The 25,889-nt window shown below is 47.0% G+C and overlaps 1 protein-coding gene across 1 annotated transcript in view; it reads left to right on the forward strand.

The window, feature by feature from the left end:
* SEMA4B (semaphorin 4B) overlaps positions 1 to 25,889 on the forward strand; it is an 82,147-nt gene that overhangs the window by 19,934 nt on the left and 36,324 nt on the right. The window contains exon 3 of the mRNA XM_082647481.1: positions 3,033 to 3,188. The gene's annotated coding sequence lies outside the window, so the exon portion shown is untranslated. The remainder of the gene's footprint in view (positions 1 to 3,032; positions 3,189 to 25,889) is intronic.

Genomic DNA, 25,889 nt, shown 5'->3' on the forward strand with positions numbered 1-25,889 from the left:
TGGATTAGGGCTCACCCTAATGACCTCATTTTCACTTAATTACCTCTTTAAAAGTCCTGTCTCCAAATACAGACACATTCTGAGGTACGGGGGGTTAGGACTTCAACATACAGATTTGAGGGACACTATTCAGCCCATAACACATGTGTTATATTTCTGTGATTACCAAAGCAACATATGTTCACCATATAACATATGCAGAGATTAAGACACTAAGGTAATAATCTCTGCAAAGATCATTCTTTTTCGTAGTTTTTTGTAAAGTATATAAAGTGAAAGTGAAAGCCTACCCCTTTGTCTCCATTTCCACCCCCTCCTCCCCAAAGAGCACGACTGTAATAATGAGGGGCACATCTCACACCTTTTCTGGGCTTGTACAAGCTGCTGCCAGGAATGGCCTTATCCGAGCATCCCTACCTGGTCATGCCATGTTCTACATGGTCACCTGTTCCTGGAGAAAACATCCCTTGTGCTGGAGGGTGCTGTGGGTTAAATCTTTGTTCGCATTCACAATGATTCTATAATTGTATTGTAGGAGGTATACAAACTGTTCATTATTAGAGGTTAGATTTAAAAGGAAATTGTATAAAGAAGGCATATGAGGATAAGGGAGACCTGTCGGAATAGCTTCCGTAAGGCACTGAAATGTTTTGTTTTTAAGGGTGTGACTGGGATTTTTTTTTTTTAATTTTTATTGGAGTATAGTTGATTTACAATGTTGTGTTAGTTTCTGGCACTGAAATGTTGACTGTGCTTGACCTTAAGTATAGGGGGCAGTATATTATTTTTCCTTACTCCTTCTTCCTACTTAGCTGGATTTTCTACATTTTCTTAAATGAGTTTATATTACTTTTTATAATGGAGGAAATAAACAACTGTGATAGAATACTGCCAGGGAGAACAATGAAAAGGAGCTTTTAGTTCTCTTCAGAGCAAGGAGATGAAAGAAAGAGCAGGCCTGCTGCTAGATGCTGGGGGCGGAATGCTGGAAGGTGGGAACTCATCAGGCGATGGGGCCTTTGCCTTTCAGACCTGGAGGAGAAGTGTGTGTGTGAGTGAGTACCGTCGGGGAGGAACTAGCTCTTAGCTAGTCCAAGGTGGGTTAGAGAGTTTGTAAATGAGCTCCTGGCTCCTTGAAATAATGTTCTTTGGCCTGGACTCATTACATCCCCATCACTGGGCAATGGGACTCTGAGTCACTGCCTGTGGTTTTTGAGATATTACAACAGAAAATGAGCTGGAAGTTTGGAGAGGGTCAAAAGGCCATTCCTGATATTAAAAGGAAAGAACGTGGAGACTTCAAACGTTGAGTCAGAGGGCTGAGCAGGAATAAAGAGGTGATTTGGCAAGCCCCAGAAAAGGAAGCAATGATTCCTGAGAGCCAGAATGGGTTCACCAGCCTCAGCTCCACAGCACCCTTGGCTTGAAATGCTAGATGCACATATCCTTGGGTTCAGCAGGTCTCCAAATAGACTTCTTGTTGTAGTCTTGTAGTGGAGAGGGAGAAGTACAGGGTAGATACCAGTATAAATCAGTCGGACGGTAGCAGATTGAATTATCAGAGGCCCCAAATCAGTGGACTGATTGATGTCAAGGTCTATGTTGAAAAGCTCTGGGGACTTCCATGGGGGTCCAGTGGTTAAGACTCCGAGCTTCCACTGCAGGGGGTGCATGCTGCGAGGTGCGGCCAAAAAAAAAGCCTCTGTCCTGTTCAACATTTTTAATCAATTGCTAGGGATTGGGGTACAGCAGAAACCAAAAAAGACACACCCCTGCCCTCATGGAGTTTATAAACTGGTATAATCTATTCGTTTATTAAGGAAAATTTGTTTTTGTTTTAAGGAAATACAACCACTTCTTTGACCTCATTGAGAGACGTATATGTAGCTCATGTAGCTATGCATTCGTAGTTTACAGGACTTTGCTGCCCAACAGGTGAGACAGGTCACAAATCTCTGCACTCAGGTAGAGCCTGCAATGCCCTAGAGCAGTGTGACTGGGCAGCGTGTCCATGCAGGTGAGACACAAGCCACTCCCCCAGGCGCAGCCCCGAGCTGAGGCTACTCTTTCACTCACTGCAGGAGACCCCACTGCCTGTGCACTCAGCAGCCATTCCTCACCCCTTCCTTTCTAAAAATGCCACCATCCTCCTGCCTCTGGTTTCCACCTCTCTTCCTTGTATCCATATGCCTCAGTGAATGTTGCCCCCACCCCAGGAATGACCCCATTGACCTAAGGAGAATCCTATGCCCCTTGAGGTGATTGGTTCAGGAAAGGACATGTGACCCAATCTGACCAATGTCCTGAGGGGAAGTCCAGGGAAAGGGGGAGGGTGACTTCTGGGAAGTTTTCTCCCTCTTAAGAGAAAGCCACAGTGTACCAGTTAGGAATGTGTTCATCAGCAAGTAAGAGAACACACCCCCCTCTGCCCACACCCTGACAAATAATAATTTAAGAGTGAAGATATTTAATGAGCTGTGTACAAACTCTGGAGGTAGGTGGTTCCTGGTGTTGGTTTAGTGGCTCCAATAATATTAGGATCAACATCTCTGTGACTGTCTTTGTCTTTCATTTATGGTGTCAAGAAGGCTGCCACTCCAGCCATTCTGTTCATGTTAAGGCAGGAAGAAAGGGGCTATACCAGTGACACCTGTGCTTTTTCTGACCAAATCTTTCCCAGAAATTTCCTCGTACTCTCCCACTTTCGTCTCATTGGGCAGGACTATGTCCCATGGCTGCTCCTCACTGCAAAGCAAACTGGGAAAGTCAGTTTTTAGCCCTTCTTGTCCAAAGAAGAAACAGGATGGGAATTCCCTGGCGGTGCAGTGGTTAGGACTCGGTGCTTCCACTGCAGGGGGCCTGGGTTCGATCCCTGGTCAGGGAACTAAGATCCCACAAGCTGCACGGCGAGACCAAAAAAACAAACAAAAATAAAGAAGAAACAGGAAAGGGAGAAGGGGGTTGGAAAGTGGAACTGGGTTAGCTACAAACAGAAAGTGACAAACCTAATTTCTGAACATCTCAATGTCTAGAACTGCTGCTGCCATCTTGGTTCCAGCCTGAGCAGGAAGCAAGCACTAAAAAGGCCAGAGCAGAGAGATGGAAAAAACCCTGCATCCAAGGTCAACAACCCAAATGGAAAGTGAGAAAAGTAGGTGAAGACAAAGTTCACAGAAAAGGAAAAACAAGTAAGTAGCCCTTAAGCACAGGAAAAAATGCTCAACTTAACTCATAGTAAGAGCAATTAAAATTGAAATAAGACTGTTATACCACTTTTCACCTATCAGATTGGCAAAAATCCAAATGTTTGACAATACATTCTGTTGGTAGGGCTGTGAGGAAGCAGGGACTCTCATGCATGAAGGGCAAAATGGCACAATCTCCTGTGTCAGGGAAGGAGTGAACAAAGGAACACATGAACTGGGGTCTTTATGTCCTCACTGAGATGCTGTATCAGCTTACCTGGAAACCACCCTCTCGTGGGACTTCCTATTAAATGACACAATAAATGTCCTCACTGATTAAACCAGCTTGAGTACGGTTTCTGTTACCTAGAGCCAAAACTATCCCAAATGATGCCCTGCCCCCCACCCTGAGCCCAGGAGCAAAGTTGTTCTGTCCAGAAGCCAGATCACAGAGTCTAATTGGGTCATTCAGGGACTGGCCAAATCCAAACAGGTACAGGTCCAAATGCTGAGGTCATCAATGACAGCAAAATCCCCCCCAGAGAAAGGGCCACAAGCTGTTCCAAAAGCGGTGGGTGGGCAACTGCCTAGGGTAATATACAATCCTTACGGTCTTGAGAGGGGACTGCAGCCTGAGTGGTTAAAAGGCCTGGTGGAGGGGCTTCCCTGGTGGCGCAGTGGTTGAGAGTCCGCCTGCCGATGCAGGGGACGCGGGTGCGTGCCCCGGTCTGGGAGGATCCCACATGCCGCGGAGCGGCTGGGCCCGTGAGCCATGGCCGCTGAGCCTGCGCGTCCGGAGCCTGTGCTCCGCAACGGAAGAGGCCACAACAGTGAGAGGCTCACGTACCACAAAAAAAAAAAAAAAAAGGCCTGGTGGAATCCAATGTAGAGATGATTCTAAAAAGTTGGAACTTGGGGTGATAAGATGACTGCCTTGGGCTTTCTTGATCTGATGTCTTCAGCTGTTTGGTTCATCTGATTATCTTTATTTGAATTTCTTATTCACTGAGCAACTTTCTAGTTCCTGAGGATTTCCAAACTGTGTGGCAATTCTATACCCAACTAAAATGAATCAATTAGCATTTGCTTTGTCTTTTGAAAAATTACTAGTGAAGAATGGACAGACCCAGTGGAATCTCTCAATCCTCTCACACCCAATATTCCTCACTAATGACCTTCCTGGTCTGAGATGTGGTTAAAACAGTTGACTCCTGCCCTCAAGCTACACCACTTCATGTATTGCATTTCATAACCCCTGACCTCTATACTGAACCCAATGACTGGAACAAACTTCCAGGCTATTCACAGGCAGAGTGCATGGCTACCACCTGTAGTGTACTACAGCCCCATCCATGTATAGGCCTGCATCAGTCCTGCCCAAGTATTCACTGCCATGAGAATACCTGGCTTCTGGGATTGGGAGACTTCATGACTCTGGGGATCCAAAGAACTTGGTTGGCTCCCTTCTAGGACGGAGGCAGGACAAAGGCATAATCAGTAGAACCTCACCGAGGTTGTACTGGCAGGGGGTACTCTGATGCCCCTAGGAATAGCCCTGGGTTGGCTAGAGGCAGTAAGAGGTGTACATGTGGGCCAGGTATCCCTGGTAGTGGTTCATGTTTGACCATGTGGCAGCCCAATGATAGGAGCAGGAGGGTGGGAAGGAGTATGGGGTCTTTGGCAAGGATGGAACAGTGAGAGGAGGTGCCAGGTAGGCCACCATGCCTTGGAGGCATAATGGTTGTATCTCCAAAGTTGTGTAGATGCTGGCCTCCTTCTTGACAAATATTCAGTCCCAGAAGGCCTCAGTCTTCGGGCCTGGCATTCTTCCAGACTCCTCTCAGACCATATTTCCAGCAAGTGTCCTGCCATCAGCCTTCCACCCACTCTGATTACTGCTCTCAGCACATTTATGTTTAGTTTATACCCTGCTGTTAGTTTGTGATTGTTTGCAAGTTGTGTCATGTGTGTATATCCTGTCTAAGGTGGATACAGCCCCTGAGATCAGGATCTGTCTTGTAGTTTTTTTTTTCAATCTCCATTCTCCTCCTCCACAAACACTACCACCAGCAACAACAATGAGCACCTAATACAGGGCATTACGTATTGTAGACAAAAATGCTTGTAAATAAGGTAATATCACCAATGCTCAGAGGTTTGCCCCCATTGCAGACAAACACTATGCAGGTGAAAAGCTGAGTTTTCAAAGCTGAGAAATGTGTAGAGAGGAGCTCTTTACTCTCACAGATTATTTAATGAATGAGGTATCCGCTTGCCCTGACAGGGCTGTGAGAATCACAAAAGAAGTGGAAGGCATGTTCCATAACCTCACGGAACATATTAACCTGGGAAGACTCTTCACAGAGCTGGAAAATACCTAAAACAACAATTTTCAGACATCCCATCCTCCTGCTTTAGCAGATAAACGTAAAAGAAATTAGAGTCAGAAAAATTTGCTTTGGCGTTGGAAAATCTGAAATAGCTTTTTCTGGAAGTCTTACTATGAGTTTCCTTGAGATGTCAACCTAACTTATGTGATTTGTGTTCTCAGCTTTTCAGAAATGTATTTCCTTTTTTAAAACTTCCCTAAAGTAAAGTAAAAGTGTAAATATGTCGTAGTCCGGGAAGACCAAGGTGCTGACTGTCTCCTGGCCACGAGGGGGCATGGTCTCCCTAGTTCTGAGCTCAGGAGCCGACTATGGTGACCCCAGCTGTGCCAGGCTCAGCCTAGCTGGGACTTCAAGCCCCTCCCTGTAGCCCAGGTCAGGGGCTCAATGGACACCAGACCTCTTCTTTTTGGGCAGCTCCTGCAGCGGGTACATCTGGGGTGCGGAAGGCGACGAGCAGTCAGGCTGGGAGGAGATCATGTTTAAATTACAGACTGGGCAGGAGTGATGTGCTGGCAGCTTCACCCAGGAGCCAGAAGGGCGGTGGTGTCTGGGGCATGACCTTGGGTAGCTGGGTTGCTGGTTAGGGTGTTGAGCAGAGCCTGGCTGGCGAGGCTGAGAGAGCATGCGTGTGGCAACCACAACAGAGGTGGGGGCCCCACGGGGCCTGTGAGATCCACTGTCCTGCCTGGCCAGCTCCTACGAGCCCTGCCAGAATTGGGACTGTGTGGTGTGGCCCAGGCCAAGTCCACACTTTTCAGCAAGGTCCTCTGCGGTCTGGCTTCAATCTGCCTTCCTCAACATTGCCTTCTCTAAAAGTAGCTCTTCTCCTGCCAAGCTGAATGACCTGCTCTTCCCCCAAATGACTTGCACTTTACTTCACTCACGTATTCATTCACTTATGCATACCATGCAATAAACATGTATTGAGGAACTTCCCTGGTGGTCCAATAGTTAAGACTCCGCGCTCCAAATGCAGGGGACCCGGGTTCCATCCCTGGTCAGGGAACTAGATCCCGCATGCCGCAACTCAAAAAAAAAAGAGATCCCACGTGCCGCAACTAAGACCTGGTGCAGCCAAATAAATAAATAAATATTAAAAACAAAAACAGGGACTTCCCTGGTGGTCCATTGGTAAAGAATCTGCCTTCCAATGCAGGGGACACAGGTTTGATCCCTGGTTGGGGAACTAAGATCCCACATGCCATGGGGCAACTAAGCCTGCACAACACAACTACAGAGCCCACGCGCTCTGGAGCCTGTGCGCCACAACTAGAGAGAGAAAGCCTGCACGCCACAACTAGAGAGAAGCCCAAAAAGATCCTGCATGCCTCAATGAAGACCCCGTGTGCCACAGCTAAGACCCGACACAGCCAAAAGCATAAAGAAAATAAATAAAATAATTTTTTTTAAAAAAAGATAGGATCTTTACATGTATTACCTCATTTATTCCTATTTTTAAAAAAAAAACAAAAACAGGACTTCCCTGGTGGCTCAGTGGTTAAGAATCCGCCTGCCAATGTAGGGGACATGGATTCGAGTCCTGGTCTGGGAAGGTCCCGCTGAGCAACTAAGCCCGTGAGCCACAACTACTGAGCCTGCATGCCACAACTACTGAAGCCCGCACACCTAGAGCCTGTGCTCCACAACAAGAGAAGCTACCGCATTGAGAAGCCCATGCACTGCAGTGAAGAGTAGCCCCCGTTCGCACCTAGAGAAACCCCACGCGCAGCAACAAAGACCCAACGCAGCCAAAAATAAATAAATTTATTAAAACAAACAAGCAAAAACAAAAAACAAAACGTACTGAGTGCCCGCTGTAGCCAGGCACCATGGAGATACAAGACAATGCGCCTTCACGGACAAGAGTCTTATGCCTCCATATCTTTGTTCATGCTTTTCTCCCCCTCACTCTCTGCCTGGCCAGATTTTACCATCCCTCAGTGACTTCCTACAACCTCCCCAGCTCCAGGAAGTCCCTTCTGATTACTCCAAAGTGAGGGAAAGTACTTAGTCTGTCCCATTCACTGTTATATCCTGAATGCCTAATACTGTCCCTGGCTAGGGGCTCAGTAAATGTTTGTTGATTTGAATGAATCAGGTAATCTTGTTTGTCTCTGCCGTCACAGCCCAGGTTGCCTAAAACTTTCACTTAGCAAGTCATCAAGTCCTGCCTGTGACATCTCTCCTACTGAACTGCTGTGTTTATTACCACACAATGCTTGGTGGCTGGGTTAGGCAGGGCTCTTAACTCCCAAGGTATGGGAAGGAGCTTATTGGCTCATTGAAACACACCACCAGCAGATGGGCAGGAAGGGTTGAGCCTGCCTTAGGGACGACAGGAATCTGAGATTATCATGTCAGGACACCCTGCTACTCATCATGGCTTCTCTCTTTGAGGTCTTCATCCCCTGTTTTTTGCAAACAGGCTTTCTGCATCCAGAAAATCGCTGTCGTTAGTCCGGATTTATATCCTTCGAGCTCACCAGTCCAAGAGGAACAGGATTTTCCTCTCCAGCTCCAATTTTGAAATCCTGGTAAAAGCTCTGATAGCCTTGTTTTTCTGGATCACATACCCTTCTCCTGGACCAATCACTGTGACCAGGGGCAGTGATGTAGACTGATTGGCAGCCCTTACATGAATGGCTGAGTTGGACCAGAGAAAGAGCAGTTTATCCCCCAAAAGATGATTGAGAGAAACAGGCATGGCCCTTGGGAAGAGCTGGGACCACCACCCTGATGTGTATCTACAACAGTGGTGGTACCTATGTTTTCATGTATATTCCCTGTTATTGGGGGTAAGAAGCATTTACTGATACAAGAACTTGAAAAATATTGGCTGATTTATAGGAAAAGGAGTTTAGTGTTTTGTCTTGTTTTTGGCTGAAATCCCTGGAGGATCTTCCCTGGTACTTTGCATGAGCCTACAATTGTCCGTCTTGCTGCTGCTGCTGTGGGTGGTGTCGTCTGTCCCAGGCTGTGGAACTAGAGAGAATCCTGGTAGCCATGTTATGACTTGAGCTGTCACTTCTGTTTTTCCTTCTGAGAAAACCTTCTAAGCCCAGCAGTGTGCGTAATACTGGCTTTTTGTCTCAAATGGGGAATGGCTCTAAGACTGGTTTTTCTATTTGTGTTTCTTTGTTTATTTTGATAGAAAGCAAAGATGGCAATTTTGTAAAATGGCACCTTCCTTGAATGGTCTCAGGAATGGGGCCTTTTCAAAAGATGAGGCATGCCTCTCAGGAGAGCATCAGGATTTCAACAGCCCTATTGCGTAATGTCATTGTACCTATTTCTTTGATGAGGAAACTGAGGCCCGGTGGTGGTAACATGCCAAGGTCACAGAGTTATGGGAAGTGGGGAGGAGGACAGAAAGACTTGTCTGGATGGAGAGCCACGCGCCAGAGGCTTTGCATATCTCAAATCATTTAATTGGCACTGCAGTCCTCTGAGATCAGAATAAGATGACAGGCTTGTAAATTTTTAAATGCCTTGCCGAAGGTCATAGAGGCAAATAGGGCTGGGATTCATTGATTCCAAAGCCCATACTGTTCTCACTTCCTTATACTGTGTGACCTCGCACAGGTCACTTTATCTCCACGTGCCCCCATTTCATAATCTGTAGTATGTAGATGATAATAGTACATGCCTCCTCGGTTTGTTGTGAGGGTTAACTGAAATGTCTCTTGCACATAGTAAGTGAACCTATTGTTGTTATTATATCAGGAGACCTCCCTCCGGGTCACAAGTCAGGCCGCTCCCTGTTGGGAGAACCAGATCCCGTGGGAGCCCCTTCCTGGCCCTGGTGCTCCCGAGGCCCAGCTGCAGGTGCCTCAGAAAGCCTGCAACGGGAATAAAGGGAACAAAGCCTCCAGGTGCTGGTTGATGCTTTCTCTGGCTGCAGGCCCATTTCCTGCTCAATCAGGTTGCTCTTGGCTGGCTGAGCTCCTGGAGTTGACCACCACCCCCCTCCACTGCCAGCTGAGGGCTGAGCACTGGGCCTAGTGATGCAGGATGAGGCCCAACTGGGATATGCCCTTCCTTTCTGGAGCCCAGCCTTGGGATCTCACCGGCTGAAGCTGGAAGCCTTGGGGCGCTGGGCCCATCTTCCAGCTCTGCGGCCTCAGTGAACCCCCTCCCATCCTCCATTGGTGGGGTGGCCCTGGGGGGAGAGGATGGGTCTCAGGGACCAGGATCAGAGACCTGGGCTTGAATGCCAGCCCCAGGAAGGAAGCAGTGGGGCCCCCTAGGCAAATGGCCTTTCTCTCTGCCTCTCAGTTTTCCTAGTATGTAGGTTTAGGAGGTTTGCTGGTTCCTGGATAAAGCCCTTGAAAGCCCTAAAAATTTCTTGGGGCCCCCAACATGGCATGTAAGAGATGGAACTTCCAACCTAATGGAGGCTGATCTTAGTTCAACACAAACTAGATCATGTCTCACTAGCCTCTCCTGAAACCCACTGCAAGCCCTGACCTGCTGCCCCGCCTGCCCTCTCCCCCTGCAGCTCCAAACACCAGCTTCTCGAAGTTCCTTGAACAGGAATTTATTCCTGCCTCGGGGCTTTTGCACTGGCTGTCCTTTTGCACTGGAACACTTCGTGCTCCAGGTCTTCTCGTGGCTGTCCTTGTCACTCACGTCCTAGTTCTCAGGTGCCACCTCCTCCGGGAAGCCTTCTTTGGTCACCCCCTCATCTAGCCCCATCCCTCCTTAACAGCCTCATCCTGTTTCATTTCACTCAGAGCACTCACCTCTCTCTGAAGCTACCTTGTTTTTATTTGTCTCCCTTTCTATTGTCTGTCTCTCAGCGGGATTCTAAGCTCCATGAGGAAAGGGCCTTGCCTGCCTTTCCTTCTGCTGCCTCCCCAGCTCCAGAGCGATCACTGGTGCTCAGGGGCTCTCTCTTAGATGGCCCCTTCTGTAAGACCCACTTAATTTTTTTTTTTTTTTTTTAATTTTTGGCCATGCTGTGCGGCATGCGGGATCTTAGTTCCCCAACCAGGGATCGAACCCTATGCCCCTGCGGTGGAAGCACAGAGTCTTAACCACTGGACCGCCAGGGAGGTCCCTGTAAGACCCACTTTTGAACGAGGGTCTTGGTGGCCATTCCCTTCACGCCTCTCCACTCTGGGCAGTGGACCAGAGCTATAGTGAGGCAGCTTTGCAGGTGTGAAGTCACTTTAGATTTCCAAAACACTTTCACACACGGTGCCTTATTTAAACCTCATGTCACACCTACCTGTAAGACAGGTAGGGCAAGATCAGAAGCCCCATTTTATAGATGAGAAAATCGAGGCTCGCAGAGGCTTAAGGAACTTGCCTAAGGTCATATGCGTCATAGGTGCTGATCCAGGACTAGACACTTAGGAAGCTCTTTCCAGGACTCCAAGCCAGACATGAGAATGCCTTAAGAGAGAAAAACCCACATTCCAAACCCATTTTTCCATTAGTCATGTTACAGATGTGCAGATATTCAGAATTATTGTGTGAGGGGGTAGTACTCTGATCTCCGAGGTTCTTTTCTGCTTGGTTTTTCTTTTTTTATTATTATTTTATTTTAAAAAATTTTTTATTGAAGTATAGTTGATTCTAAGTTTTTCTAGAACTCTGTGATATATGTGTTACCCCCTTAAGTCATATCCAGGGAAACTCTAAAATTTGCCCTCTTTCTTGGCTGAGAAACCCCAATTTCTTCCCTGCTCTTTAGTAGTGCCTCTAAATAGTACCTAGTACCTAGTGCTTAGTGCATAAGTACATAGTACTTTGTACTCTGCATAGTCGTATGTCACACCCAGTTTCACATATATTCAACTGCAGATGAGGCTCAGAGAGACAAAGGGACTTGCCCACCAGGAAAGTGGCAAAGGCAGGTCTAGAACTCAGCTGTAGAACCAGCTGGCCTGACTCCCAGCAGGGTGTCCTGCCCACCATGCTTATCTGCATGTGAATTCACTTCCAGCTGCATGGAAGATGGAGCTCTTCAAGGCATAAATGGTTCAAATCCTAAGGCCATCTTTAGATGCCTTTATTAGCTCATTAAGAGTTTATTAAAGTCTTGCCATGGCCTTCTGCTAGATCTTGCAGCAAGAGAGGGAGGAGATGAGAGGCTTCCAGCTGCACCCGTACGATGGAATACACAGCAGCTCCTCCAAAGGAGGGCTATACTGATTGGTAACTTGATTTGTATGTGCCTATGTGGCCGTGCAGGCGAACATAGAGTCAGTTTGGAAAGATGTACTTCAAAATGTCAATAGTGCGACTTCCCTGGTGGTCCAGTGGTTAAGAATCTGCCTTCCAATGCAAGGGACGTGGGTTCAATCCCTGGTCGGGGGACGAAGATCCCACATTCCATATGGGACAACTAAGCCCATGCGCCACAAATAGAGAGAAGCCTGTGTGTCGCAACGAAAGATCCCGAGTGCCGCAACTAAGACCCGATGCAGTCAAAAATAAATAAATAAATAAAAATAAACATTAAAAAAAAAAAGGAAAGAAAAGAAACCAAAATGTCAATAGTGGCCTCTCTGGGGATGGCCTGCTGGGTGATTTCCACTCTCATTTTATGCTTTTTGGTATTTGAGCAAGCGTTTCCTTTATAATCAGAAATAATAATAATAAAGCTGTTTTTATCTTAAAAAGGAATTGAGAAAAGCCATTGAAGAGAAAGGAATGGGAAGAGCTCTTGATAGGCACGTGACCAATGTTTTCGGTCAAATCACTCTGGGAATGGAATGCGGGAAAACCTGTGTCAGCCACTATCGGACCCTCTACTTGGGGGCCATTCAAAATACGAATGTAATAAGGAGTAATTAGACATCTTCCTATGAATGAGGCCAGCACTTATAATCCTCTTGGCACTCTCTTTGAACAGCTCTCATCTTTCTCAGACTCCAAACGATTAATGTCACAGCCCTTCCCAAAGATTGTGTAGTGGCGCTCGGAAGAAAGCTGAGAAGTGAGAGGACTTGTTTATGGATAATTGTCTGAGTGAGTCAGAACTCAGTCAGAGAGCTCCAGGCCGTTAACTTATCTGCCTGAACCTATGAGTCAGGATCAGTCCAGCCCAAGTTGCATGTGTACGTGCCTCCCTGCCCTGCTCTCCCAGGCCAGCTCCCAGCCCTCACACATGCACACACACAGGCTGTCACCAGCCTCCGCATCCGTACGTCCTGAGAAGGGTGCAGGCACACTTGGCTTATTCATCTCTCTCTAGGAGGTGCCCACAGCCCTCTTGAGTGCTGAGCTCAGGCTGTAAACTAACGGCAAGATATGAACCATAAAGGGAAAGTAAATAGTAGTCCTCCCTTTCCCAGAAATGTTGCAACAGCCTAGCCGTAGCTTAGAGCATGTATTTTGTGAATAACCAAAAACAACCTATATGTCTGTCAATAGTGGTCAGTTGTAAAACATTATGGTATATTCAGAGAATAGAATACTATGCAGCTGTTAAAAAGAATGAAGTAGGGACTTCCCTGGTGGTCCAGTGGTTAAGACTGTGTGCTTCCACTGCAAGGGGCCCCGGTTCGTTCCCTGGTTAGGGAACTAAGATCCTGCGTGTTGCTGCACGGCCAAAAAAAAAAAACAGGAATGAAGTAGACCTAGGTAAAGTGACATAGGAAATGGTTAGTTTTAAGAATAAGAGGGAAGTTGCATAGCAGGGTGTATATTATGTTCCCAATTGTGTGAATGTGTATTATGACTTTTTAAAAAAATATTTATTTATTTATTTGGCTGCACCAGTCTTAGTTGCGGCGTGTGAGATCTTTTTTTTTTTTAACCTCTTTATTGGAGTATTGCTTTACAATGTTGTGTTAATTTCTGCTGTATAACAAAGTGAATCAGCTATATACATACATATATCCGCATATCCCCTCCCTCTTGCATCTCCCTCCCACCCTCCCTATCCCACCCCTCTAGGTGGTCACAAAGCACTGAGCTGATCTCTTTGTGCTATGCGGCTGCTTCCCGCTAGCTATCTGTTTTACATTTGGTAGTGCATATATGTCAATGCTACTCTCTCACTTCGTCCCAGCTTACCCTTCCCCCTCCCTGTGTCCTCAAGTCCATTCTCTACATCTGCATCTTTATTCCTGTCCTAGCCCTAAGTTCTTCAGAACCTTTTTTTTTTCTCTTAGATTCCATATATATGTGTTAGCATACTGTATTTGTTTTTCTCTTTCTGGCTTACTTCACTCTGTGTGACAGACTCTAGGTCCATCCACCTCAGTACAAATAACTCAGTTTCATTTCTTTTTATGGCTGAGTAATATTCCATTGTATATATGTGCCACATCTTCTTTATCCATTCATCTGTCGATGGACACTTAAGTTGCTTCCATGTCCTGGCTATTGTAAATAGTGCTCATGCAAGATCTTTAGTTGTGGCATGTAGGATCTTTTAGTTGCGGCATGTAGGATCTTTCAGTTGCAGCATGCAAACTCTTAGTTGTGGCATGTGGGATCTAGTTCCCTGACCAGGGATGGAACCCGGGCCCCCTGCATTAGGAGCATGGAGTCTTAGCCACTGGACCACCAGGGAAGTCCCATGACTCTTATTTTTTAAATTATAAATGGATATCTTCTCAAAGGATAAAAACTACAGAAAAATTTAGACTAAGACATGAAACTCCCCATCGCCACTTGTAGAAGTCAGGATAGGCTAGGTTATGATGTGGTAACAAACACCTCTAAACATCTCTGGCTTAAAACAACCAAGATTTCTTTCTTGCCCATGCTTAAATTCCCAACGTGGCTTGCATAGGCTCAGCACTTTGTAGTCAGCACCTTAGTCATCATTAAACTCTTATGATGCCATCATCCCAACATGAGGCTTCAGGGCTCACCACTGCAAGGGAAGAATGCATGAGAACTGCACACTGGTTCTTGAATGCCTCCCCCAGAAGGGACACGTGTCACTTTTCCTCACATTTCACTGGCCAGAGCAAGTCACGTGGCTACACCTAACTTCCAGACAGTATGGAAGTATTGTTCTCCTATGTATCCAGAAAAAGAAGGGAGCTGGAAATATTGGTGAGCCCTGGTAATGTCTACCACCCACCCCAAACCAGCTGCATCCTTCCAAGCCTTCGTGTTTAATTGATATACATAGTAGTTCTACAGTAATTTAAAAATAAAACAGGTTTGTTAGTCAGACAGACCTAGCTTTGAATCCCAAGTAGGTTATTCACCTGCTGAGTTCCCTTAGACAAGATGCTTGATCTACCCAAGACTCAGTTTTCTCGCCTGTACCTGCTTCCTGGGCCAATGCAGACATGAAATGTAGTAGTATAAATGAAACCTTTAATAAACAGTAGCTTACAAAAGTAGTGATGTCTAACTAGGAAATAAAGAGTACTTGAGGGTGGTTGTTTAGAGGGCTGGAGGTGGGGTGTACAAAGAAATATGGGAAAAGAAAGTCCCTTTCCATCTATCAGAGTTTTTTGGGGGGGGGGGCACGCCCTGTGGCATGCAGGATCTTTGTTCCCCGACCAGGGGTCAAACCCATGCCCCCTGCACTGGGAGCACAGGAGTCTTAACCACTGGATCACCAGGGAAGTCCCTATCAGAGTTTTCTAGGGCAATATCTGGACCAGTTTTTCGTGTACCCCATGGCCCCAGCTGTGATGTGGGCTGGGAGAGAGGAGCATCTTATTGGCCCCAGCAGTAGCTGCCTGGTGAGATGCAGCAGTGGATCAGGTGCAAAACAGCTGCCCTGCGTCAACCAGCCCTGTTCAGTCGATCTGGGCTCTACTTTTTCCCACCCTTGTCTTCCCAAAGCTGAGTGTGCTGTTGAAGAGGTTAGCTTTCTAGTTAAAGAAGGACCAGCCTTCATATATAAATATGTTGTTTGAAGAAATAACAATTATCACAGCTTTTCTAGAGGACAGTCTGGCAGCATGTATCAGAAGCCTTAAAAATACACAGACACTTTGATCCAACAGTCGACAGTGAGGAATTTATCCTAAGAAAATAACAGAACAAGTGAATAAAGATGGATTTTTATTGCTCATAATGAAAAATTGAAAACCTAAATGTCTAGACATAGGAGATTAAACAAACTATAGAATGCTTCATTTATCCAACTATATCTAGACGTGAAACGATGTCAATTGTCCACTGAAAAGTTATATGGAAAAGAGCAATATGTATATAAAAGTGTAGATAGATAGATGATAGATAGATAGGTAGACCTCCTATGATCTCATTGTTGAAAAAGTATATAGGGAATTCCCTGGTGGTCCAGTGGTTAGGGACTCTGCACTTACACTGCCAAGGGCCCAGGTTCAATCCCTGGTTGGGGAAGATCCCACAGGCCGCACTGCACGGCCAAGAAAAACAAACAAACATATACAAATATATACCTTATATATGCTTTGACATTGCAAAAGGATAAATGCCAGAATATTAGCAGTTATTTCCTCCAGGGGGTGGGAATATGAATTTTTTTTGGTTTGTGCAAAGAACATGATTAAGTAATAAAAGACAAAGTTATTTAACTGTGTCTTTTTTTTACCACTGCGCCACCAGGGAAGTCCCTATTTAACTGTGTCTTCAGCAACTTTTCACTATCAATCAGTGCTTAAGGTAGTCTGCTCACCTCTGGAGGGGCCTGGGCCCTTGGCTGGGAGTCAGAAAACCTTGGTTTGTGCTGTGTGTGATCTTGGGCAAGCTACCTGGGGTGGGAGGTATTCGTACAAACTTTTTACAAATAGATAGAGACACATAGAAAGGACCCACACTGTGCCCGAGATCTCACAGCTCAGGGCACCTGAACTGGATTCTGAACCGAGGTTTCCCGATACTGGGTTAGGATATTCTTACGCTACCTTACAGCCACCCCTCTCTGAGCCTCATCTCTAAGGTGACAGGGTCAGAATACAGTCCCTTCCAGCTGAAAAGATTCAATGTTCACAGGAAGTTGCCCCTCCCCCCCATTCCTCGTGCATCACAGGCCCAAGCAGTTGGTATGCGTGCCCTATTTGTCAGATGCCAGCCTTCCCCAGGGGAAGGGACTCCAGGCTGGGGGCTGGAGAGTTCTGGCCTGCCCAGGGCCATCTAGAGGGGGTGGGGGTGGGTGTACTCTTTGGCCAGGCATCTGGCTGGCTGCCTACAGAGCCAGGCGAGAATTGCCCATGAGGGCTGGCTGGGGGCCGAGAACTTGTTGTCTTTCCCTTTAAACAGACACAGGCTGTGTGTTGAGATTCTGGAAACATCTGACCTTTTGCAGAGCATCTCAAGAGTCGTCATGGAGGGCTGGAGAGAGGTCCTTCGCTTTCTGTAAATGCTTTAACCCTTTCCACGCAACACTTAACAATAATAACAAAAAAGATCAGTTGCTGGCCAGGAACTAGAAAGATTTGTTGGGCCTGTTTCCTTTGGGTTGTCTGGGGGAGTTAAGTCATGCCTGGGGGCAGAGAAGAGACTTTTAACCCAGACATCTCTTGCATCGCTTTCTCAGCTCCTGGTCTTGGGGGCCAGAGCCTAGAGTGAGGTGAGGAGCTAAAAGGAGAACAAAGAGGGCCTGGGACTTTAGGGCGGAAACAGGAACTGCTCCTTTGACTGACTGAGCAACGTATTCCTTCATACTTCCTACAAAGGTTTACATTTGTTTACAAATAGGGCACCTGCTGTGTACCAGGCACTGCGTGAGGCAACACAATGGCAGCACAACTGGCAAGCAAACCCAGATAGAAATGTCCCATGCCTTCGCGGAAGGCTTATTTTCTGGTGGAGTAGGCTGTGATAAAATAATCATAAGCACAATGTCAGATAGCAATAGGGTTAAGTGCTGGGAAGGAGACAAGCCGAGCTGAGAGTGTCTGATGGTGGGGATAGAATTTAGGAAGGTCAGAGGAGGCTTTCCCAAGGAGACCTTGAGCAGGGGTCTAAAGCTTCTCTGCTTGGGACTTCCCTGGCTGTCCAGTGGTTTAAGACTCCACACTTGCAGTGCAGGGGACCTGGGTTTGATCCCTGGTCGGGGAACTAAGATCCCACATGCCACGCAGTGCAGCAAAAAAATAAATTCCCGCTAGAAAAATAAGTAAAAAATAAAATGAAGTTTTCCTGCTTGAAGATTGAGCACAATATCGGCATGCAGCACACACAAGTTTGTTAAAATGCAGACTCTTAGTCCCCCGCCCAGGCCTGCAGAATCTAAATCTGCATTTTAACCAGATCGCCCAGGTGATCCGAGTGCATATGAAAGTTTGAGAAGTGGTGCTAAGGGTTGAACTAGGAGTCACCAGTCTCTGTACAGCTTAAAACTGGAGGAGAACCTTCCAGGTAAGAGCCCTGGGGTGGGAGGGAGCAGACAGCGGGATGGGAGTCAAAGGCTATTTGTGTGCATATGTACAGTGGACCCTTGAACAATAACAAGGGTTTGAAATGCGCGGTTCCGCTTCTATGCAGATGTTTTTCAATACATATGTATTACACGGTCTGCAGTTGGTTGAATCTGCGGACGCAGAACCATGGATACAGAGGGCCAACTGTAAAGGAGGGTTTTGGACGGCTCAGGTGGGTACCCCCAACCCCCATGTTGTTCAAGGGTAATATTTTTTTTAAGTGGGAGAGACTTGGGCATGTTTAAAAGCTTTTAGGAGTAAACCAGTGGAGAGGGAGGGAGTGGGGAGGAAGTACAGTGAGGGGATAGACAGAGGAGGAGCAGTTCCTACAGTGTAGGTTTCTCAGCTTTGAATGCAAGCTGGCATCACCTGGGGAGCTTAGAAAATGCTGACGTCTGGGCCCTCCCCTAGAGGCTCTGATTCAAATGATCTGCAGGTGCAGCCAGCTTCCCCAAGTGACTCCAATGTGCAGCCACGGGTGGGGAGGGAGGGCGGGGAACCTCTACTGTGCTGGAAAAAAGTCTAGGAAGTGGAGGGCGATGAGCGGGGTCTGTTGGTGCCCAGGAGGGTCCCACATTCTGGAAGGTCCTCACATTTAGACGTATGATGTTATTACCAAATGTATTTGTACCTATAGCCATTGTATTTGTGTGGGTATGTTAAAAAGCACTAATTTGTTGTGTTGAAACATTTAAAATAACTGCATTGGTTGTAACCTGGTTTTGGCATGTTCTCTACCTAGCACAAGACTACCACGCTTTTCCTGAAAGTTGCCTGGGTCTCTCTCAATGCAATTAGGAAAAAGATAAGGGAGACCCCATCCGATGACTTCTATTCTGTATGTGAAGTAAAGGGAGGGTGTTGGAAGCTTGGGGAGAAGGTTGAAGAGGGTTGTTACAGAGAATGGTACAGAGAGGTGACCACAGAAATGAGTAGGACAGCCAGGTGGTGGTGAGGGTCCATCTGGTGACCTGGACTTTGCAGTGGAACCTTCTGCCCTGAGTGGCGCTCCCCAGCCACTGCTCAGGAAGAAGCACTGAGAAGGTGGATCACAGAGCTCATCCATGGCTTTTGCCAGACAGTGAAAATATAGCAGCAACAGAGTTTAGGGAACTGAGACAATAACGCTGTTGGAATGGTGAATCGTGGAATCTAAGTTGGGTAAGGAGGGAATGAAGGAAGGGGAAGGAGAAGTGGGATGGATCAGGAGAAGGTAGAGATGCTGGTGAGGTCCAAGAAGGGTCAGAGGGAGTCTGTTAAACCAGAAAGCTGGAAGGAAAAGAGACTGTGCCAGAGAGAGGGATGCCTGAACTGAGGACCTTGGAAATGGAGCCAATTACTGGCAGTAAATGGGAGTGGTGGCTGAGGTGAGTGGGGGAGGGCACTAGAGATCTGAGAAACCAGATTTAGGACGTGTCTTCCACGTGGATGCTGAAGTCATTAAGGACAATGACAGGACTTTAGGTGAAGAGAAGGATGGGGAGCCACGTGCCAAAGTCTCCAGTGACTACAGGGGAGTGGCCAGGAGGTGGGTGGACAACCTCAGGGCATTTACCAGAGGATGGAAGAGTGCGGTTCAGGAGAGGCATGGGGATATGATCATGAAATGTGTGGATGGAGCCTCACGTCCCAGGAGACCTGGGAGAGGCAGGGGAGGGATGCAGGGTAGAGGACAGCCAAGAAGTGTAGGGTATTATGGGAGATGCCAGTGAGGTAGAGAAAAAACTCAATGAGGTAAAGGTTTTAAGAATATGGCAGTTGTGCTCAAAGTTAGCTTTCTCCACCTGCAGCAGTGACATCATCTCATCACTTGGGAACTTATTAGATATGTAAATTTTGGGGTCCCACCTGAATCAGCTGGGTGGGGCCCAGAAATCTGTGCTTTAAAAAAAAATTTATTGAAGTATAGTTGATTTACAATGTTGTGTTAATTTCTTCTGTACAGCAAAGTGACTCGGTTATACACATATATACACTCTTTTTTTATATTCTTTTCCATTATGGTTTATCATAGGATACTGAATATAGTTCCCTGTGCTATACAGTAGGACCTTGTTGTTTATCCATCATATACATAATAGTTTGCATCTGCTAATCCCAAACTCCCAATCCTTCCCTCCCCCACCCCCCTTCCCCCTTAGCAACCACAAGTCTGTTTTCTATGTCTGTGAGTCTGCTTCTGTTTCATAGATATGTTCATTTGTGTCGTATTTTAGATTCCATATATAAGTGACATCATATGGTATTTGTCTTTCTCTTTCTGACTTCATTTAGTATGATAATCTCTAGGTCCATCCATGTTGCTTCAAATAGCATTATTTCATTCTTTTTTATGGTTGAGCAATATTCATATATATATATTATATATATATATATCCACATCTTTTTTATCCATCTGTCAATGGACATTTAGGTTATTTCCATGTCTTGACTCTTGTAAATAGTGCTGCTATGAACATAAGGGTGCACGTGTCTCTTCAAATATAGCTTTGTCTGAGTATATGCCCAAGAGTGGGAAGCAATCTGTGCTTTTAACAAGCTTTTTGGTGATTTTTATACATGCTCAAGTTTGAGACCCACAGGAATATGGTATTGGGAAAAGTAATTCACTTTATGGCAAAAAAACACCTGAATCTCATGAAATCTATCATCACATGAAAAAGTGGACTCCATATGGATTAAAGACCTAAATGTGTCCAAAAAACTATGAAATTAATAATGTAGGGCTTCCCTGGTGGCGCAGTGGATGAGAATCTGCCTGCCAATGCAGGGGACATGGGTTCGATCCCTGGTCTGGGAGGATCCCACATGCCGCAGAGAAACTAAGCCCGTGAGCCACAACTACTGAGCCCACATGCCTAGAGCCTGTGCTCTGCAACAAGAGAAGCCACCGCAAGGAGAAGCCCGCGAACCGAAATGAGGAGTAGCCCCCGCTTACTGCAACTAGAGAAATCCCGCGTACAGCAACGAATACCCAACACAGCCAAAAATAAATAAATAAATATTTTTTAAATTAAAAAAAAATAATGTAAAATGTTAAAGAATATCTTTGTGACCTTGGGGCAGGAATTAACTTTTTTTTAAAAAATAAATTTATTTATTTATTTATTTTTGGCTGTGTTGGGTCTTTGTTGCTGCTTGCGGGCTTTCTCTAGTTGTGGTGTGCGGGCTTCTCATTGCAGAGACTTCTCTTGTTGCAGAGCACGAGCTCTAGGCATGTGGGCTTCAGTAGTTGTGGTGCACAGGCTTAGTTGCTCTGCGGCATGTGGGATCTTCGCGGACCAGGGCTTGAACCCGCGTCCCCTGCATTGGCAGGCGGATTCTTAACCACTGCGCCACCAGGGAAGCCCCACAATACATCTTGCAAGAAGGCATATGAACAAAAGCATATATTAAACACCTTAAAATGGTAGCCCTTGCGGGGAGGGGTGGAAGGAAGTGGAAAGATAAAAGGAAATGAACAGCCACGTTAATCAGGGACCCTGTGCAGACCATGGTGATAACATGCTGTGAACTGAGAAGGTGATTAACTCAAGCCTCTCTGCACCTGAGGTCCCATAGCCAGGAAAGGAGGTGGGTGGAGGGGGATCAATAATGTTAAAGATAAGGCCTTTTTTCAGTACATTAAAGATGTTTCTCTTTTTTTCAATAAAAGGCTGGAAAAAGGTTGGAGGAGGAGGACAGGCAGGAAAAGGAGGTGGGCAGAAAGGGCAGGAAAAAGAGGAGAGAGAAGAAAGAAAAGATGATGGAGAGAGAGAAGGGGGGGCGGGTCGTGGACGTGGACGGCATTCTTTCCTGGGGTCTCTGGGCTGGACTGGAGACGGAAAGGGTCAGGGTTGCCTAAAGCCCTCTGGAGCTCTGAGGCCCCACGGGGAGGCCTATATTTCAGAAGCTCCTCTGAACAACCCGGGCTCAGCAGGACACGACGCGCTCCGTGTGCAGGAAACTGAGCAGTGCTGATTTTTGCATATCTTCCTGTCTCCCCCACCAATCCAGTAGTGTGTGGAAGGCAGAGTTAATAAAGTGATTGGACTATTTTTAAAGCCATTTGCACAAATAAAGTGCACCACCTTAGGTGTAAACACAGCGACCACTAATTGGAGACTGTGAGTAGGAAGGAAGAATACAAAGAACAAAAGGTAATGAAGAAGTATGTAAAGGCTTATTGATAAGGATGCTCGTCTGGACATTATTTATGATAATGAAAAATTAGTAAAATAAGTTAAATGTCCAATAGTAGAGACTTGGTTAAAAATGTATGCCACATTCATACAATAGAATACACTAAAAATGAAGGTATGAGAGAATTTTTGATGTTAAGGAAAAATGTCTGTGATATATTGCTGTCCTAGGGAAAAGTCACAAAGAGTATGCACTGGATACTCTTTTTTTCTAAAAAATGTAAATGTTTAACTGCGTAGAAAGGAGACAGGAGTATCTTCACCAAAATATTAACAGCAGTAGACTTAAGATCATGCACTTTACAGGCATGTAAATTGTATCTCAAATAAAAGTTTTAGAAAATATTAACACTAGTGGTCTCTGGGTAGGGTGATATTTTTCATTGTGTTTATGAAAAACCTTTATGGTAGTAAATATGTGTTCACTTTTGTAGACAGACAACAGAATAGCCACTTCTTTCTATGTGTGGGAGAGCATTCTGTGGGGAGTCTGGCAGTCCCTTACCCCACTCTGTCTAGAGGAGAGGCAGCAGAGAAATGGCGGGCACTTAAGCCTAGCCTGGCCTGGGAAAAGGCTGGCACTTGGCCTCTGTTTTCACCAGCCCCTTGACCAGCCAGCTCTGGCCAGCTCAGCCACTTACACGGCCAGAGCTGGTTGTTTCAGGAACTGCCCTAAGAGCTGCTGTTGCTTTCCTGGAAGATAGGAGAGCCAGGAGGCAAGGGCTGGAGAGGGATGAGCCAAGGTCACTTGATAAACGCTAGACACTATTTACAACCATATCTCTCACCCCTCCCGCACATCTCCTCGTCTCGTTTCACTCCCACAGCGCGGCCCGTGGCAGGTTAAGGGATGCGGTGAGCAGCATTCCCTGCGGGCAGAGACATGGGTGGTTTCGTGGCGGGTGGCTCTGCGGTTCGGCTCTCCCTTGCCTCTTACTGTAAACAATGCTACCATTATTGAGAGCTGACCATGTGCCAGGTGTGTGCCTACATAATTGCAATTTCTCACAACGCTGTGAGGTCCCTACTGTTCTGAGGCCTACTTTCCAGATGAAGAACTCGAGGCTCAGAGAGGTTAAGAAACTCACCCTAGGTAACACAGCCAGGTGGGTGGTAGTAGATTGGTGTCAGTAAATTGGCTTTACTATGCATGCGCAGGTAAGGGGAACCAAGTTTGGTTAAGCAACAGATCTAGTGTAACAACCCGGCCCTCCGGATTCCAGCTAGCGAGATTGCCCCCTGCGGGGCCTAAGTCAGGCCAGGCAGAGGCTCCCAAGGTCAGGGAGGGGGCGGCCCCATAGGTCCCACGGCCTAAGGGAGCCGCCGAGCCGTCGCGGGGACAAGTCCCGACTGGGACTAGTAGCGAGCCTAGTGTCGCCATCAACGCCCGGGGGCAGAGGCGGGGGACTGCTGGACAGCGGGCGAGGCCTGGAGGGCGCCTCTGGACAATTCCATCAACACGGGAGGGGCGGGGCTTGGCGGCAGCCCTGCATTTCCGGAGACGCAGCGCCGGACCGAGGGTATTCGCGGGGACATCCCGGGTCCCCAGGGAGTCGGGCCGGCCTGGAAGCAGGGACGAGTCTGGGGACACCCCGAGAAGAAGGGCTGCGCCGCCGCGCAGAGGTGACCCTGTCGTGCGCGGTGGTTGCGCGCGGGCCGTGACACTCAGGTAGGCGCAGGGAACAGGAAGGTCGGGAGCCGCGGCCCCGGGAGGAGGCGGAGGGAGCGGAGGCAACCCCGAGGCAGCCGCCGCCCCTGCCCCTCACCTCCCGCCTGGCCCCTCTCCCAAGAGGGCGCCACCTGCACGCTCTGTTGGGCACCGGCGCCCGCCACTGAGGGAGCCTGTTGTCATGGCAGCGCAGAAGGCTGGGCCCACGTTCCCATGGCCACCCGGGGCCTCTGAGCCAAACCTGCAGCTGAGAGGCAGTAATCCTGGCCCTGGAGGGAGATCATTTGGAATTTGGGAAAGGCCTCGGCCCCTCCTCAGAATGGTCTGGGTTTGACCTCTGAGTTAGGCTCTTTGTCATAGCTTCTACTCTCTGAGCGACAAAGTGGACATAGGGGTTAGGAGGGAAAGGAAGTTGGGGTCCTGGAAATGAGGCTGCTCTAGTGGCCTCCCTGGAGCCATTCTGGTCTGGCAAAAAGACTCAGGGGCCCTGGGTCACCTGGGTAAGGTCGCCAACCTCTGCTCACATCTCCTCACCTGTAATGTGAGTATGCCATTTGGTTTATGAATCACAGGTTTCTTGTAAGGGTCGAATGCCATAAGGACAGGGAAGCACACAATCAAAAAAAATTTTTTTTTCCCTGTAGATGGTTTAGCACTGGAAGAGATATAGAAATCCAGCCGGACCCACCCCTTATTACCATAGGAGAAAATGGATCCAGAGAAGTTAAATTACTTCCCAAGATGACAGTGAGTTGGGAAGGTCAGGATTTGAACCTAGTCTCCTGACTTCCAGGCTGTGACTGTTTCCTCCGGTGGTTATTATTACTGAAGCTCAGGGAAATCTGTGGTATTTCTCCTTGCAACCCGGGGCTCAAACTTTTGGTGACAGGTGATCTAAAGATATGGACATTGGCAGCAGGTGAACCAAAGATGGGAAATGGAGGCTGGCACCTTGAGGAGAGCTGAAAGAGCCTCTCTCCCTGGTGCATAGGTCCTATGCCTTGGGGCTGTTGCTTTTATCTGACAGGATTGCCCTAAATTAATCCCCAGGAGCCAAGCATTCAACAGCTTTCCTAAATACCATCTCTTCTGAAGCCAACAAATCTGTTGAGACTGTGTGAGCAAGAAATCCTTTGGGTGCCCTAAAACAGGGAAGTGGGACTTCCCACATCAGTGAGGTGCCTTTCCTTTGAAAAGGTTAAGAGCAATGTGGACAAAGAGATCCAGAAAGGAACACTTGAATGAATCATTTGGAAATGATTTGAGACAGTCAACTAGAACAGAAAACCCATTTATTCATTTAGTAAATATTTACTGGGTGCCTGCTATTCCCAAACGTTTACTGGGGCTGGAGATTAAAATCCTGAGTTAGGCAGGTCTGGTCCCTGCACTCAAGGAGCTTATGGAAGAGATGGGAAGAGAGGGATGTGGTGTGTAAATGAGTATTTCACTACAGCATCATGAGTGACTTGATGGAAATCTGAGCAGAGTACCGAGGGAGCTCAGAGGAGCAACTCTGGAAATCAGTTGAAAACAGCACGATTCTAGCCTGTGAAGCCTGGGAGCACTTCTGGTGCTCTGCCAGGTTGGCCTTTTGTTGGAGACAAAGGAATAAGTGAGTAAAAGTGTCTAAAGAAATGTGGACAAGGGTGGGTATCCTCTGGAAAGAAGAGTTTGAGGAATCTTGATGAACTGGAAGCTCTGTGAAGGCAGAACCGTGTCAGTTTCCTTCAGCTTCAGTGATGCTTAGAAGGCAGCAAGTGCACAAGAACTATTTGTTGAGCGAGTGAAAGAAGGAAGGGAAGGAGGGGAGAGGGAGAGAGGGAGGAAAGCACAGCAGCTTATATTATCAAGAGGAGGATGGCTATAACTGGAGACAAAGCCCTGGTTGAAATTCTAACTATATGTAGAGCATCTACATGGTGTTCTGGATTCAGATCTAGTTTCTGGTCCTAGTCCTAACCTACCACTTCTGTGACCTTAGCAAGTCCCTGGACCTCTCTATGCCCCACTTCTCATCTGTAAAGTGGGAGTATCATAATTCCTGTTTCATCCTGTTGTGAGAATTAAATAAATGACTGGTTGTAAAAAACTCAGCACAGTGGCTTGCTTATAGTAAGTGCGCAATC

The sequence above is a fragment of the Grampus griseus genome (genome assembly GCF_964374135.1).
Source record: "Grampus griseus genome assembly, chromosome: 2".
Lineage (NCBI taxonomy): Eukaryota > Metazoa > Chordata > Mammalia > Artiodactyla > Delphinidae > Grampus > Grampus griseus.